Below are 6,834 nucleotides of genomic sequence, written 5' to 3' on the forward strand. Positions count from 1 at the left end.
CAAAGATCACAATTTCGACTCTTTGGATGAGATTTCTGACTTTCTCAAAGATGCGGATGAAACCATAATTATGTGGATGCGACCAAGCTAGATGAGGATTTCGACGAGTTCCTTAGAGCCTATGATGATCCACCCTCTCAAGAACTACCTAGAGCACCACCTACCTCGATTCCCCTCCCTCCACTTTTTCAAAGGAACCTTGAGTTTACACTTAACCTTTTTGCTTCTCCTGTGCTTCATGACTTCCTAATCCCATCCGGGTCGACATAATACCCAAAAAGAGTCACCTGACATCTTCATTTTCAGATGTGTGATATTACCAACCCATGCCACAAATAAGTTTTGTGCTAAATCCACATTCTCATTTTTTCCATTCCTTACTTCTAAAACTTATCCATATCACACATATCTTCCACAACCATCCATTCATTCACGACTATTCACTTGGCCACCCTTTCGTTGGAGGAAAAATAAGAAATTTGCATACTAGGTTAGGTCCTAGATCCTTCAGTGTTCACTCCCATTCCGCCACGCCACGTCATGGGAAATCATGGTGTTTGATTTTGTTTGGGTATGTTTTTTGTGATCATTATTTATGGAAAGATCCACAACTATTTCGGTTGTTGATATATGATAAACTATATGTTCATATATATATATATATGTGTGTGTGTGTGTGTGTGTGTGTGTGTGTGTGTGTGTGTGTGTGTGTGTGTGTTTTAGATAAAGTCTCGAGTATCTGACTATAAAAGACTCATTTTGTTTGGTGTACTTCCTTTCATTTCCATATATTTATTGGTAAGTGCACCATTAAGGTAAACATACACTCCCATTGGAGTGTATGGCTATAAGTACCGGATCCTAAGTCCACGTTTAACATAATTCATGCTTTCCACTCTTGCATGTTTTCTCTATTTTTGAGTCATGTTTATCTATGGAGTGATTTATGTCTTTATTGTTTTATTGTTTTTCCTTTATATTAAAACTTATTCATAAAAAATAAAAAAATATTAAAACCCTATAAACAGTAATCTAACAAGTATTGGGAATCTGACTTTAAAAGACCCACGTTTTTAAACAAAATTTCTAAACTATGTTTGCAAAAAAATTGTTTGGGGGTGGGGTGTTTTGTCTTTCCATTCTTGATCACTCAACTTTCTATTCTTATCCTTTCCTCATCTCGTGGCTAGTTGCTTTGATTAGATTATTATTGTTAGGAAATTTCCTATTTTAAGTAGAATAATTTTTATTCGAAAGTTGTTAGTTAAGTAGTTAATATTGAATTTTGTATTTGGTTGTTATTTGAATTTCGAGTTAATTTAAATTTTTGTCCGAGAATGCTTTCTATTTTTCATGAATCCCACCTTCCCGACTTGTTTTGGGGGTGGTATTATTTATTTAAGCATTGTATTTTTCCATATCCACTTGTTTTTTAAGTTAAAATTGCAAAGTTGTGAGAATATGGGTTATGTGAGCATGTTGCTAATGTGGTATAGCTATAATGAGCTACTCTTGGGTTATGCAACCTCAAAAGTTAGAATTTGGATGATTGTTGTTTTTATTTTCAGGCCTAAAGCTATTGGTTTGATTTTGGTTGTTGCACCTTATCTGTTTCTATTTTGGATTTAGAAATTTTCTTTTTCCATCATCCTGCCTTCACAATTTGGGCAACTTGTGGAACTTAGATTAAGAAACTAGTCCTCTATAAATACATGGTTAGCTATAATCTTCTCACTTTCACCTCTAAACTTCTCACTTTCACCTCTAAGTTTCATAACACATCCAACACTCGGAGCACGCCCGTGCCCTCTTTGGTCTATACTCAGAGCGCGCATGCGCCCAACAACCTAGAACACAGAGTCAGACTTGAGCACGCCTACGCCCTTAACTTAACAAGCCCTCCTGTTTTTTATTTTTTCTAGGGTGTTTCGAGGATACTTCCAGGAGTTCAATAGTGTGTTTGGTTGCTATGAAATCACCTAGAATCATTCCAGAGCAGTCCATCGAAGATTTGTTCGCAAGTGACACCTATGGGTCTTGGTTCCATGACTTGATCATACAGGCAGGATGGCAGCCTTCTAATGGTACATTCTGATGAACTATATTTTTCTGCACTTACAGCTTACTTCTATGATCATTGTAAGTTCTTTTATCGAATGGATGGAGAACAAGTGTTCTCTATCACCATTGGTGATGAAACAATGGACTTAACCAAGTTTTTGTTGGCTTTTGCTATTGGACTTTCTATGCCTACTGAAATCCAAAACTCATGGGGCTATTTGGTTGATAATATGTATGTGTACAAATATGAGTTTTTGCATAAGACCTATGGGGTAGGGATTTTTTGTGTCGAGGACCAAGGGCAATATAACGTAGCCCTTGTAGCTTGTCCCTTAACGTGGGCAATCAAGTATGTTCTTTATAATGCTAAATATCTTAGGGGAATGGCATTTTTCTTCTGCGAATGATGCCACTTGTGAAGTTTTCCTTGCTTTAGCTAAGGGATGTATACTCTATGACCTTCCCCAGACCTTAGTGTCCAGTTTAGCACGGGCCCATAGTATGAGGCTGACACATGCTCCTTTTGTGTGTGGAGAATGAGATGGTATATGGAATGTGTCGTTGAACAAAATAGAAGCGTATCAAAACCTAATTATCCATCAATGAGTAAAAGATGAGTAGGATATCGTTCCACTTTTAAGTGTATATTATATAAATGACAGTACTTAAAAGGGGGTTTTAGGGATTAAAAACTATAATTATAGATATTGTAGATTCTAATGCTAAACTAAACTAAACAAAATAAACTATTGAGAATTTATAGGATAGGGAATTCAAGAGATTAGAATCCACCAATACCTTTGATCTGTGACATTTTGCTTCATGGTTGTTCTCACAAGTAGAATACAATTAGGCAATCAAGCGAGTGTCAATGCCATCTTGGACGAAACATCAGTAACAAATAACTCTACTTAAGGTTGTTCCTATGTTTATGCTATTAATATATTCTTTCCTTTTATGTGAGCTTGGGTAGCTATTCAATGAATCACCATCTAAGGCAAACACAAGGAATACTTCTCTTACTCTAAAACACTACACAACTAGAAGAAAAGTAGAGAATAATAGTATAATATTCAATTACAATAAATAAAACCCTATTCTAGTATTATATTCAATTGCAATAAATAAAAGCATGTCACTGCAAATATTCAATTGCAATAAATAAAACCCTAAACTAGCATGATATTCGATTGCAATAAATAAAAACCTTAATCTATACTTCCATCCCCTGGTCTGGGCAATGGAACTAATAACTAAAAACATAAGGAACTAACCTGATTGGAGAATACCATGAACCAGAAGAATCAACGAACCCTAAGCATCGGCTTCATCTTCTCCCTTGAAAGAGAAGATTAGCCTTCCATAAAGAAGGAAGAATATGAAGAACGAGAAGAAGAAGAGTCAAAGAACATAAGACTAGAAAGACTAATTTATTAAGACTCGACTAGCTAAAACCGAATCTTTTATTATTAATCTCTCTCTGCCTCAAGTTCTGGAGACAAGAATGTAAGTAAATTGGCAAGTTTCATGAGGCACTTAGGTCCTCTATTTATAGGGTTTACAATGAGTTCTAGAAACATCCCAAATCGTGGTTTCTTTCCTATTACAAATCGACTTCTTTCAGAGTCCAACTTCGTTTCCGAAATAGTAAAAAGGGTGGGCTACAGTGTCAGTTCTCATGTCTAGACGCATAAAACTTGCGTCTCAGACGCGAGCATCGTGTCTGGACACACGATCCCTGCGTCTCAGACGCGAGAGTCTATTTTTCCTCTTTTGCTCCATCTTTCTTTCCTCTTTTGTGGGCTTTGGTCTAAGCAATGAATCATTTTGCCTTGGGCTTCCAAATAGGCTTTAAAACAGGTCCAAGTCGCATCTTTCACTACTTCAATTCCTTGGCCTTCTCCATGATTGTCCACGGGCTTCCCATGTGATCCATAATGCTCCGAATTGCTCCGTTTTACCCCTTTTTCTCTAATATTCTACAAAACTCTCTTTTTCACCTGTAGAATCATAAAACATAACTTACAAGCACTATTAGTCCACTAAGATGGCTAAACAAGAGGTATAATCAAGGTTAAAATGCACTTTTTGGGCACTTATCAGAGGCATAAGAAGGTGTTCTTATGCCTGTCTTGGTTTGCTGCATAATGCTATGTTTCTTTCCTGAGTTTTATACCCGTTTCACGGATTGGGATGAGGTTGACATTGTGAGACCCACCAATTGCATTATACGCTCATTTCGCGCAATGACTTGGTCGGGGTGGATGCTACAACCTAATTGGGTTGCCCCTTACACCCCATCCGACCAAGTGGTGCTTAACAGGTTAGAAAAGGTAGATGATAAATAGTGTAAGGCCTGGAAAATTGTCATGGCGTGGCAGGATGCAAAGGAGCCTCACTTCTTCATAGAAGAGGAGGACAACGCTTAAATGAGGGATATGAGCTAAGTTTTACTTTTTGTTAGTGTATGTTTATGTCCCAAGCAATTTAATTTTTTGTTATTCCCATAACGGGTGAAACTCATATAGAGTTGCGTTTGTTTTTATTTATCTATATTAGTATGTTCTGAATTTGTTTTGCAGGTGTTCTTAACTTTTCACGCGTTTTCATGGTATTTCATATCCTTCTTATTTTAATACTTTGATGACAAAGCATGTTTTTGTTTGGGGGTGGCATAGAAACACGCGTAATTTAAGACACCTATTAGAATATATATAAGTATAATATGCACTTGTTTTCTAGTAAAAAAATAAAAATATATAAATAATAAGTATTTATACTATGCACTTAGGAATATTGATATTGTTTCTTTCTCCATGATGATATTAATATAGAAGTTTCACGTTATCTCTTAAATTAGAATAGTTTTTGGAAATTTAAGTTAATATGTAGGTAATAATCATTGCATCTTTCCAAAAATATATTGCATGAACATCTATGTTTGTATTGGCAGTAAGTTTCTGAAATATAGGCTAGAGTACTTATTCTACAAATCCTGTGAGAATATAGCCTAAAAAGCCATATGAGTGAAATATCTAAGTAATGACACAAGGGAGAAGTAAATTCCGAATAGAGCAATCACACGTCCACTTGTTTGATCACATACCATATCCTAAGTGAGAATTTAGGCCATTTTTTAATCGATATAGCCAGAAATTCAAATCTATAAAAAATTATTTTCCGCTAGTCGCCCTTTTGAGCCTTTCTTTAGCCTTTTCATAAACCGCAAATCCTTTACCATTTTACAAAACAAAATAAAAATATAATAAGCCTACCCATTTTTGAATGAGTCTGAGAATAGAGATGAGATGAAGAAAAGAAAAGAGAAATACCTGTGGAAAACCAAGAATTTGGTAGTTGCCTCAAATAAGTAAAAAAAAAGAAAGTTTCCATCCAAAGAAAAGAAAAATAATAATAATAAATAAAATAAAAAGTTAGAACTCCAAAAACCGAATCAAAAGAGTCAGAAGACAAAAGAAAAGAAAAAAATGGCTAAGAATAGAAACAAAGTGTAGAAGCAAGGTTTTCTCTAGTTACATATTTTGAAGACCCTATTATCTCGGACTTGTCCTTTTGAATATCCATTTCCTTCCGTCTTTAAAGCATCACCTAATCCCCGCAACACCTAATAAAGACTTCTAGCTCAATTAGGAATAGGTTAGTGTGATAGTAAATGGTATATGTGTTTGATCGACTTTGGCTTCCTTGTACGTCATTGAGATTGTAAGGTAAAGTGTGCCCACCGCATTAATGGAGTGAGCTTAAACTTGAGTAGAAAAAAATCGAAAGTGTTTTTGTCTTGACATATATGTGAGGACCTACATAAGGACACTATTCCAAAGTTTCAAAAATAGACCTGTTATTGCATTTCATAGCATAGTTCCTTATATATGTGTTTATTCATAGATGATTGATTATTATGCACGTATTAGCTTAGATTTTGAATTGATTATTTTGTATTCATTGCTAGTGAGATGTATAGATATTTGAGAATAAATTAGGAAACAATAATTTTTATTTCTTAGTCGTTGTAGTATAGATGAAGTTTGTGAGTACCTTCTCTGGAAAACTCTCACGAGGCTATAACTCGTTCACTAGGGAATTCCTAGTGGTTTAAGGCATTATTGCATATGGTAAATGCAATCGCATCAAATCAAATAAACGAGATTAGTTAGAACTCCAGTTTTGGTCACTTATTTTAATTTCTCATATTTCCTTGCTTGAGGACAAGCAAAATGCTGTTTGGGGGTTTTTTGATAAGATAAGAGCCTAAAACTATAATTTTAACCCCTTAATAATATTACATTTAGACCAATTATGTGTATTATAAATAAGAGTTAGTACTGTTTACGTGTTTTTGTATATTTCAGGTCTTTGAGTCAAATATGTGAAGAAACATGTCACTTTTGCAAGATAAAGGAGCAAAGGTTGGTTGCTAAGAAGTTCTATGACTAAAGGCCAATATTCAAGGAGAAAAAGCTTTTTTAAAGCCCGGTCAAAGCTGAAAAGTCAAAGTTAACGCGGGCAGAAATAAAGCATAAAAGTTAACAGGACTTTTGCAGGTCATATCTTTATACTCGGAATTGGGCCTATTATATGTCAAAACGACCGGCTCAGAAGGAGCTTTCTAACGGTCTAGGCCTTGATCCAATAAGAGGAGTAAAAGTGAATGAAAAAGCTGTTGCAGTAATTTTCATCAGAGAAACCCTTTTTGGATCGAGTTAAGTAATTAGGTTTTGGGCTTGATTTAAGGGCCCAAAACATGGCTCCAAA

The sequence above is a fragment of the Coptis chinensis genome, chromosome 6 (assembly GCF_015680905.1).
Source record: "Coptis chinensis isolate HL-2020 chromosome 6, ASM1568090v1, whole genome shotgun sequence".
In the NCBI taxonomy this organism is placed as follows: Eukaryota; Viridiplantae; Streptophyta; class Magnoliopsida; order Ranunculales; family Ranunculaceae; genus Coptis; species Coptis chinensis.